Source organism: Vipera ursinii, assembly GCF_947247035.1.
Source record: "Vipera ursinii genome assembly, chromosome: 2".
Lineage (NCBI taxonomy): Eukaryota > Metazoa > Chordata > Lepidosauria > Squamata > Viperidae > Vipera > Vipera ursinii.
The window spans coordinates 134,426,423-134,438,436 of record NC_139513.1 but is presented as its reverse complement, the minus strand read 5'-3'; positions in this window follow the sequence as shown (position 1 = coordinate 134,438,436).

The window sequence follows — 12,014 nt, the reverse complement described above, 5'->3', positions numbered from 1 at the left end:
TGTACCTGCTTCCTATTGCACCAATATAGTAAGAATAAAGTTTTCCTGCATTGGAGGGAAAAGGATATGAGAAATTAATATAGCTTTTACAGTAATCATACCCTGTTTCTAGATTGATTTCATAAATACAGGATGGCTCTTCCACTCCCCCACAAATCAGATGTGGAAGAAGCAACCATGTAAACAGAAGAGCTTTCCTAGAGCTAGATTGTGTGTTTACTAAATAAGGATCTTGACTATATAAATGTGTAACTTATTTTATACAGAACGTAAATGGTGGACACCATTGTGGATAAAAGATCCAGCAGACATGACTCCATGTATGAACTAATTGAAGATATCTCCCTGTCCTCCATGATGTATCAAAAAAGGAGTCCTTATAAATGGAGAATTCAATTTTCTTCAGAATCACAGCTATTTGAAATACAAACATATACCTTCAATCAATGACATACTTACACTTAAATTGCATACTATCCTGATATTTTTGTCCATCATATTACTTTTCTGTATACATGTACCCAGTATATGTACAATTAATGCTCTTTTATCAAATATAAGGCAAACAATAATAATGCACTATTGTTTACTTTGATTGGATTCTTATTATTTTAATATTTTACTTTGTAAATTAATCTGATAAAACTACTAGACTGTTTTGTTCTATGATGCATAAAATACCCTGACACTTTTTTAGCTTTGATTTAGTAAAACATGCATAGACCCCAATTATGAAAATTTCAAGGCACTTTATAAAAATATATTTTCAATCAGTAACACTTCAAAGATTGTTAATTGACAACATTGTTAACATCTGTGGGACGTTCCAGGGTCTTGAGCACCTAACAAGGTCAATTCTTCAATTCATAATCAGGCAAAACCAGGATTTGCAAGAAAAGGTGCTTTCTTGTATTGATCTTAACAAGCAGTTAGGATCATACTTAGCTAGTATCTTTTAAACATAAGCATATTTATTTATAATTAAGATGCAAAAGGCTGTCTCAAAGATGAATTTATGGCCACATGGATTCATCTAATGGTATACATTACTTTCTGGGAGGCCTTAACTAACCAGGGAAGGATATAGATCTAATAATGGTCAGACTAAGAATCGCAAGTATTCTTCCTCAGCAATCATACAAAACTTCCAATCCAAAACAGGGCAAGACGATGCCTTGGGCAGCTTGACAGGACCTCCTAGTCAGAATATTCAGAATTGGCTGTCGGTTATTTGTGGATATGACAGCAGCCAAATAATAACTGCCTTTTGCCTCTTATAAACATGATGTAATAAATAAAATAAATAAACCTTTATTGTCAAAGTACAACATGTGTACATTGAGATTAGCTGAGCCTCCCCCTGTGCTCTCTCCCCCCAACACACAGTGACAACAAACCCTCCATCTCACCACACTATGTGAACCAACTACACCACACACCGGCCTCCCAAGTCAACTCTGCATAAGATTACATCCCATTCAAAAGCCTAACAGCCCACGGATAAAAGCTGTTCTTCAGCCTGTTGGTACGGCTGGCTATATTCCTATATCTCCTACCAGATGGTAGGAGAGTAAAGAGATACCGTCCAGGGTGAGTCATCCCTGAGAATCTTCCTCACTCTTCCAAGGCAACGAGCCCTGGCGATGTCATCCAGTGGTGTCAGGGAACAGCCCACAATGTCTTGTGCTGTGCTCACTACCCTCTGTAATACTTTCCTATCCGCGGCTGTCAGACCGGCATACCAAACCACAATACCATGAGAGGACGCTCTCTATGGTAGACCGGTAAAAGAGGGTCATTAGCTGTTGTTCTACCCTGTTCTTCCGCAAGATCCTAAGAAAGTGAAGCCTCTGTTGGGCCTTTCTAGCCACCTGGGTTGTGTTAACTTTCCAGGTCAGATCTTCACAGAGGTAGACTCCCAGAAATTTAAAGGAGGGAACTCTCTCTACACAGTCCTCCCCGATGTAAAGTGGGGCAGGTTCCTCTTTTTTTCTCCGGAAGTCTAACACCATCTCTTTCGTCTTGCTGATGTTTAGGTGCAAGTTGTTGTTACTACACCATATGGATAGTTTTTGTACCTCCGCCCTATATGCTGTCTCATCCCCACCTGTAATAAGACCCACCACAGTTGTATCATCTGCGAACTTGATTATCGCAGTGGATGGGTCAGATGATACACAATCATAAGTGTATAAAGAGTACAGGTAGGGGCTAAGCACATAGCCCTGTGGCGTGCCGGTGCAAAGCTTCAGGAGGGTGGACAAAGCAGACCCGACCCTCACTGTTTGTACCCGATCCCTAAGAAAGTCTTGAATCCAATCGCAGATAGCGGGGGAGAATTTCAAGTCAGTCAGCTTCTCGATGAGAATGCTCGGCAAAATGGTGTTAAAAGCCGAGCTGTAGTCAACAAAAAGCATCCTGACGTAGCTTCCAGGTTTCTCGAGATGACTTGCTACAGAGTGTAAAGCAGTAGCTATGGCATCATCTGTCGACCTATTTCCCCTGTAGGCAAATTGATGTTTATCAAAGTCCAGTGGGAGGCATGTCCTAAGATGTTGGAGAACCAATCTTTCGAAGCATTTCATGACTACAGACGTTAATGCAATAGGTCTGTAGTCATTCAGGCACTCAACTGCAGTTTTCTTGGGGACTGGGACAATGGTAGCTGCCTTCAAGCATGATGGTACACATGCCGTTTGCAAGGAGATGTTAGAAATCCTTGTCAGGACCCCTGCTAATTGATCGGCACAATTCCTGACCACTATCCCCAGCACCCCATCTGGGCCTGCGGCTTTGCTGGGATTCACAGCCTTTAATACAGCTCTCACTTGGTGTTCACACAGGGTGAGTGGCTGAGAGTCAGAAGGCCGGCCAGCAGAGGCTACGGGGTCTGGTCTTTTAACCTCGTAGCGGGCGAAGAAGATATTCAGCTCCGCAGCCGACAAGGCATTGGTGTTTGCCATGCTCCTCGTGCTGCCCTTATAGTTGGTTAAGTGCTGCAGTCCCTGCCATACTTGCCTCGGATCGTTGTTCGCTAAATGGTTCTCCACCTTTTGTTTGTATTGTTGTTTTGCCATCCTAATGCCTCTTCTGAGATTTGCCCTGGCCTCTCTGTATCTGTCCCTGTCCCCCGCCTTAAAGGCAGAATCCCGGGCTCTCAGGAGTGTTCGTATCTCTGCAGTCATCCAGGGTTTACAGTTCCCATAAACTCTAATGCACTTATCCGTTGTTACACTGTCCATGCATGTTCTAATATAAGAGAGTACGCCATCTGTATATGAATTTAGATCTTGTTCTTCAAATACACTCCAGTCAGTGGTTTCAAAGCAGTCCTGCAACTGACTGAGAGCACCCACTGGCCAGGTTCTGACCCTTTTTGTGACTGCCTGAGTCCTTTTCCTGAGAGGAACATACTTTGGGCACAACAGGAGTGAAAGATGGTCAGATGTACCCAGGTGAGGAAGAGGAAAAGCTCTGTATGCCTGCTTAAGATTGGAATACACGTGGTCCAAAGTGTTCTTCCCTCTGGTGGAAACTTGCACATACTGTACAAACTTAGGGAGAACTGTCTTCAGACAAGCTTGATTGAAGTCCCCAGCCACGACAAGAGCGCCCTCTGGGTGTTTGCTGCTGCCTGGTGATGACGTCATACAGCTTAGAAAGTGCCATGTTGACATTGGCATCAGGTGGAATATAAACAGCTATAATAATTGCCACAGTAATTTCTCTAGGCAGATAGAAAGGCCTACATATAACAGTCATCAATTCCACATCTGGGGAGCAATACGTATATACCAATCTGCTGTTAACACACCATTCACAGTGTATATACACACACAGTCCTCCTCCTTTACCCTTCCCGGAGCGTTTATCTCTGTCAGAGCGGTGAAAAACTCGGTTTATCAACTCCACAGCTTCATTCGGTATCTCTGAATGTAGCCAGGTCTCCGTGACAACTATCACACAACATTCCTGAAGAAGCCTGCTTTCTGCTAACTGCAGCTGTAATTCGTCAATTTTATGGACGAGGGATCTGGCATTGCTCAGAAAAAGGCTCGGCAATGTTGGTCTAAAAGGCTGCCTTCGAAGACGTGTCAGAGTTCCAGCCCTGCAGCCACGTTTTTGCTTTCGCTCCTTTCTCTTTCGCTTACGTTGTCTCCTCCCCAGCCCGAAGACAATCCATGGAGATGCTGGAGGCCTCGCTATGCAGTTCGGTATGTTTTGTGACTGCTGACAATCACTAGTAATTTCAGATTGCCTTGCAAGCCCGATGTTTAACAACTCTATACGTGAGTAGGCTATTTTAGCCCCTTGCACTACACTGTAAACATTCATCCATACACATATTAGTCCAATCACCACACACCAGTACCGGGAGCTCAGAGCCGCTGTGTGTGGACGCGCCGCCATCTTGTGGAGAAAAAAAAAATCTCTAATACAAACTCTTACATGTGTTTGTTCTTTTTCCCCCCCCCAGAGCAGGGGCAGCCAACCTTTCTGGTTGGCGGCCTGGTGGGAAAGGGAGGGACAGGGACCTTTATGCATGCATGCGCACAAATGCAAATGTGGCTGCACACGCATACATTCAAATCGGGTTGTGAGCATGTGCACTCTGAAAATTTAATTTAATTTAATTTAATAACACTTATATACCGCCCTTCTCCCTGAGGACTCAGGGCGGTTCACAGGGCAGAATAAAATAGCGAATACAAACATTAAAACAGGATTAAACAATAGCCCTAGTTAAGAACAATATAAATACAACGCTAAAAACCCCCAAAAAAATTAAAAAGCGAGAGATAAAACAACCCCAATACTCCCCCTCAGGCTAGGCCGGCTTGTACAAACAGAAATGTCTTAAGATCGCGACGAAAGGAGCGAAGATCGGGCGCCGTCCGGAGCTCTACCGGTAGCTGATTCCACAGCTCCGGAGCGCCCACAGAGAAGGATCTCCCCCTGGGGGCCACCAATCGACATTCTCTGATCGGTGGCACCCTGAGGAGGCCCTCTCTGTGGGAACGCACAGGGCGCAGGGAGCTTGATGCCGGCAGCAGATGTTCCCTGAGGTACTCCGGCCCCATGCCATGGAGTGCTTTGAATACCGTTACCAGTACCTTGAATCTCACCCGGAAGGCAACTGGCAACCAATGCAGCTCACGGAGCAGAGGTGTAACGTGGGAGTATCGGGAGACTCCCAACACCACTCTCGCGGCTGCATTCTGTACCAGTTGGAGCTTCCGAGTGGTCCTCAAGGGCAACCCCATGTAGAGAGCGTTGCAGTAGTCCAGACGAGAGGACACGAGCGCATGAGTGACTGTGCATAGATCATCCCGGCTAAGATAGGGCCGCAACTGACGCACCAGGCGAACCTGTGCGAAGGCCCCCCTAGTCACGGCTCCTATATGATCTTCCAAGGTGAGCCGTGAATCTAGGAGGACCCCCAAGTTGCGAGCCCTATCTACGGGGGGTAATGATTCACCCCCCATAGCTAGAGATGGAATGTCCGAGTAAACCCGGGATGAAGGTATGCAAAGCCACTCAGTCTTGTCGGGGTTGAGCTGGAGTCTGTTCCTCCCCATCCAGACCCGAACCGCCTCCAGGCAACGGGACATCACGTTGAGGGCATCACTGGGGTGGTTTGGGGTCGAAAAGAAAAGTTGGGTATCATCAGCATACTGATGATACCCAACTCCAAAGCCACGAATGATCTCACCCAGCGGCTTCATGTAGATGTTGAACAGGAGAGGCGAGAGGACCGACCCCTGAGGAACTCCACAAATGAGAGACCTCGCGGTCGACCTCTGCCCCCCTGCCAACACCGACTGCGAACGTCCCAAGAGATAGGAGGAGAACCACTGTAAAACTGTGCCTCCCACTCCCAGTCCCCTGAGACGCCGCAGCAAGATACCATGGTCGATGGTATCGAAAGCCGCCGAGAGGTCTAATAGGACTAAGACAGAGGAATGCCCCCTGTCTCGAGCCCTCCAGAGATCATTCACCAGCGCGACCAATGCCGTCTCCGTGCTGTGCCCGGGCCTGAAACCCGATTGGTACGGGTCTAGATAATCCGCTTCATCCAGGACCAGAGGGAGCTGATGCGCCACCACACTCTCAACAACCTTCGCAAGAAAGCGAAGGTTGGAGACAGGACGAAAGTTGTTCAATACAGCTGGGTCCAAGGCAGGCTTCTTGAGGAGAGGCCTCACCACCGCCTCCTTCAAGACGGCGGGGAAGATACCCTCACTCAAAGAAGCCGATATAACTGCCTGGAACCAGCTGCGTGTCCTCTCCCGGGCTGCATAAACCAGCCAGGAAGGGCACGGGTCCAGTAAACATGTGGTGGTGCTCAGCCTCCCCATGATCCTGTCCACTTCCTCCGGAGTCACAGAATCAAACTCCTCCCAGATGATATCGACAAGACCACCCGTGTCCTGGGGTTGCTAGTGTGGCACGTGGCTCAGCTAGCATTGGTATGCGGCTCGGTTAGCGCCAGGGAGAGGCTTGTGGCTCAGCTAGCACCAGCAAGCGGCACGCGATTCAGCTAGTACCAGTGTGCGGCTTGGGGCTTGGCTAGCACTGGCAAGAGGCTCACAGCTTGGTTAGCACCAGCACGCAGCTCATGGCTTCACTAGCGCCAGCACAAGGTGAGCGCATGGACATGTGCGCGTGCACTGGACACCCACTCACACGGCCCGGTGGCCAAGAGCCCACGGCCCGGTAGTGGGCTGCAGCCCATAGGTTGGGGACCTCTGCCCCAGAGGAATTCTCTTCTGTCATTTTATCTCCCAAAATAATCCAGAGTTAAGTCATTTAAGCTTTTGTGGGCTGCAACAAGTACTCTGTATTTTCTCCAGGATCATATTGGCAGCTTTTTAGAAGTTTAAGATTAGAATTGCTAATTATAAACAGAAAATCAGTTTGTGGTTGCCTGCTTCATTATAAAAAAAGTTCATATATGCTGTTTGTCTAGACCAGGGGTAGGCAACCTTGGCTCTTTTATGACTTGTGCACTTCAACTCCCAGAATTCCTGAGTCAGCATGGCTGGTTCAGGAATTTTGGGAGTTGAAGTCCACAAGTCATAAAAGAGCCAGGGTTCTCTATCCCTGCTCTAAACAAATATAGCGGTATCTTCTATTTACCTCACTAATTGATACAGATCTGGCAGTGTGAACACCAACTGGGCATTTCACTGGATTCTTTAAAGCTTCCCTTTTTATCAACAAAGTAGCCCAGAATCCTCCACAGATTTCCATCCCTCTGATCTCTTTGTCTTGGCCTGTCTTAGCCATAACACTAAAAACTATTTAATCCCATGCACGCTAAATTCTGAACCCCATAGCAGTCTTTATGACCCAGCAGAATTGTCTTTTAAGACAGAAATCCGACATGTTTGTATATGTGTCTCTTTCTGTGTATTTAAGAGTGAAGATTAAAGATACTTTATCTTTTTCTAACTATACTGCTCAAAAAATAAAGGGAACAGAAAATAAGACATCCTACTATTAAATACAGTACATTGTGTTGTTTAAGTGTTCCCTTTATTTTATTTTTTGAGCAGTATATATTCTTTTCTTGTGCTTAGATCTTGTTTTGGGGGACAGCTGCCTGACTTCTTTTCTTGAACCACCTCATTAGCTCCATTCCCATGAATTTCCTACGAGTATCTGAGAAAGGTCTAGGCCAGGGGTCGGCAACCTTGGCTCTTTTATGACTCGTGGACTTCAACTCCCAGAATTCCTGAGCCAGCCATGCTGAGGGAAAAGGGAGAGGTTTCCAAGCTGGCTCAGGAATTCTGGGAGTTGAAGTCCACGAGTCATAAAAGAGCCAAGGTTGCCTACCCCTGGTCTAGGCCATCGGAAGTCTATCATGTCAGAAGGGTTGAAATCTAAGCTAGCTCAGATCTTACGAATACAGCTACATAGCTCCAGCCTTTTAAGCAACTATGCAAAGTGTCACTGAGTACTCTTAAACCATTAAAACTCCTGAAAGGGCTCCAGCAGGAGACTGGCTTGTTGCATGGAAAGTAGAAAGCCTCATGTGGATTACTATTAAGCCAGGGACAGTGGAAGGGGATCTGCTTGGGGGGGGGGAGGAGCAAGGTATGTATCAGGATGCTTAATACCATGTTTCTCTGAAAATAAGACCTGGTCTTATTTGGGGGGGTGCCTCCAAAAGAAGTACCAGGTATTATTTTCAGGGTGTGTGTGTCTTTTCCACGGTCTCATCTCGTGGCAGCAGCACTGACAGCCCCACCCAGCTGGCCCACTTCTTTTTTTTTTTATTGAAAAGTTTTAAAATAGTTTTCCTTTAAAAAACCCCCCTTCCCCCTCCCTAGTACCCCCCTCCCTCCCCCCAACCTCCCTCCCTCCCCCTCTCCCTCCCCCCCCCCTCCCCCCCCGACTTCCCAGAGCTAAATACAAGGTATATATATATAAAAAGGCAATCATAAACAACCATATACTAACAACTATAAATTCTAAAATCCATCACTCTCTAGCTTATATAGGATAAGACACACCTTAACAATATTAAATATATATAAAAAACTAGAATAAAAAAAGAAAAAAAAACCAAAAGAAGACTTATTCGAATGCTACATAAAACTTCTTAACCCTATACTTGTTCTGGATAAACTCAATCCATTTTCTCCATTCCATAATATAACGTTCTTGCGAATGATCTTTCAAATAGGCCGAAATCTTCGCCATCTCTGCCAGGTCGGAAACCTTTAAAGTCCACTCTTCTATGGTCGGCAGTTCCTCTTTCTTCCAATATTGGCCTATCAAAAGTCTTGCCGCCGTGATTAAGTTCAACATCAGCTTGGTGTCCACAACTGTAACGTCTGCAATTATTCCCAACAAAAAAAGTTGCGGACAAAACTTTATCCTCTGTTTAAAAATCTTCTGCATATTCCACCAGACTTTTATCCAAAAAGCCTTAACCTTCTTACATGTCCACCATATGTGAAAATATGTTGCATCTTCATCACCACACCTCCAACATTTAGGCTGATAATTCGGATACATACTTGCAAGCTTTTTAGGATCTAAATGCCATCTATAAAACATTTTGTAAAAGTTCTCTCTTAGATTTTGAGCTTGGGTAAATTTTACGTTCCTCACCCAAATCTTTTCCCACGTGTCCATTGTAATAACTTCCTGGATGTTTTGGGCCCATTTTATCATACAATCCTTTACAAGCTCTGTTTCCGAGTCAATCTCTATCAATGCAAGATATATCCGTTTAATATGTGCTGGTCCCTGATTTCTAATCTGCTTTATCAAATTTTCATCAGACATTGTAAATCCATTTTTCTGGTCTTCTTTCCACCTGGCCCGTAATTGAATATATTGAAACCAAGTTTGAACAACCTTCTCTTCTCGCAAGAGGCTATATGATTTCAAACACCAAACATTCCTTTCCAGGCTTAAAATTTCCTTGTACGTAGTCACATCATGTTTGAAACCAGCATGTATATTTTCTATTGCGTGTTTTGGAATTGCCCACAATGGTATCTTGCTGCTTAACTTATGTCTATACTTCTTCCAAACTCTCAGCAATGCCTGTCTTAAAATATGCATCCTAAACACAGTATCTACCTTCTTATCATACAACAAATATGCATGCCAGCCAAACAACAAATCATGGCCCTCAAGATTTAATAACCTCAGTTGCGTCAAGTTAATCCAATCGCTTATTCCTACTAATGCAGCAGCTTCATAGTATAATTTAAAATTAGGCAATTTAAGGCCACCTCTCTCACGAGTATCCTGCATAATCTTAAGTTTAACTCGTGGCTTTTTCCCTGCCCACACAAATTTATTGATACCACGCTGCCATTCCTCCAAGTTAGAGTCTTTCTTAAGAATCGGTATCATTTGAAATAAAAATAAAAATTTGGGCAGGACATTCATTTTCACTGCTGCAATCCGTCCCAACAAAGACAATTGCAATTTTTGCCAACTCTCCAATTCTTTTTGAATTTTCCCCCATAGTTTTTCATAATTATTTTTATATAGCTTTGTATTAGAGGGCGACAAAATCACCCCCAGATATTTAACCCTTTTAACAATCTCAAATCCAGTTAATCCTTCTAAGAAAGCCTTCTGTGAAACTGTCATATTTCTAGCCAAAATTTTAGTTTTCTGTGTATTTACTTTAAATCCAGAAACCTTCCCATATTGTGTTATTATCTCCATCAGGTCCACAACAGAGTTCTCTGTCTGGGTCACTGTAACAACCAGATCATCTGCAAATGCTCTCAATCTATAGTCCTGATCTCCAACTTGTATCCCCTTAATTTTTTCCGAGTTCCGAATCTTAACCAATAATATCTCTAATGTTAACACAAATAACAAGGGCGATAACGGACACCCTTGCCTTGTGCCCTTCTCAATATTACATGCTGCTGTCAGGCTATTGCTAACTATGATTCGGGCAGTTTGTTTTTGATATAATGCCCTAATCGGCTGTAAAAAATTTTCCCCAAAATCCATTTTATCTAAAACTTTCAACAAAAATTGCCAATTCAATTGATCAAAAGCCTTTTCAGCATCTAAAAAGATTAGCGCTGCAGAGATCTGGTTGTGCCTTTCCAAAAACTCTAACACATCAACTATATGTCTCACATTATTTTTCATTTGCCTACCACTAATAAACCCCGTTTGATCCCCATGAATCACCTGTTGCAGAACCCTCATCAGTCTATTAGCCAAAACCTTAGCAAATATCTTATAATCTGTATTTAAAAGCGATATCGGTCTGTAATTTTTAACTTGAGTAGCATCCTGGTCTTCCTTCGGAATCAAAGAGATAAAAGCTGTCTTCCAAGACGGTGGCACCTTTCCCCCCCTCTGAATTGTCTGAAACAGTTCCTTTAACGGCTTTATCATCTCAAATTGTAAATTTTTATAATAGGCCGCAGTCAAGCCATCCGTGCCTGGCCCACTTCTTCTGCGGCTGAGGGAAATGCCTCTGCAGCTGAGAATGGAGCTCCGGATTGATGTGCATAGCACCCCCAGCCTGCATTTCGCCAACAGAGGCTTTCCGGAAAGGCCTCTACAGTCAAGCACTGAGCTAATGGATTGAATCTGGAGCTTGGTTCTTGGCTGCAGAGGCCTTTCTGGAAGGCCTCTGACGGCAAAATCCAGGCCGGGGGGGAATCCGGAGCTCCCTTCTCAGCTGGAGAGGCATTTCCTGAAGGCCTCTGATGGCAAAATGCAGGCTGGGGGTGGGTGCCGCAGAAGTGGCTGGTGAGGCAGGTGTCAATTCATGGGAGGCCTGGCTGCAACCGTAAGTGGGTGTGGGCCATGTGGGGCAGCTCCCCCTCTCCCCCATCCTAGCCTGATTTTTAGTTGTGCATCTTGCCCCAAAACTAGGGCTTATTTTTGGGGTAGAGCTTATATTAGGCCCACTCCAAAAATCAGGTAGGTTTTATTTTCAGGGTAGGTCTTACTTTTGGGGAAACGCAGTACCAAAGTCCAAACATCCACTTTGTTTTGCCATCTGAAGGTGAGAGATGCTATCCAAAGCCTCAAAAATAACAATGACTTCATACTCAAACAAGCTGACAAAGGAGGGTCAGTTGACTTCATTAATAAGGAGAATTATGCCAATTGGCTGATTTCACAAGTTGCATTAAGCCAAATCTAAACCACATTGTAGCTTGATGTATGAATTCAATAAGACTCAATTTTAAGTCAAGATGTGATACTACGAAATATTAAATATATGCCAATATTCCCTAACATATAGCTCAAAGAAAGACAGTAGTATAGTAATATTAGCTAGAAAGTGATGTTAACATTTATAAATAACATCAGGGAAAGACATAAGGCTGAGGTTATATATCACCTAACCCATGGTTTCCTTAATTATGGCTTACTGAATAACCTACATATAGCTGGATGTCTAAACCACCTATTCAGCCATGTAGTGAGAAGTCTATTTCTGATACTACCACTTGAATTTTCCTATATTAACCTGTATCCTCAAAGTACAGTATCTACCTCAC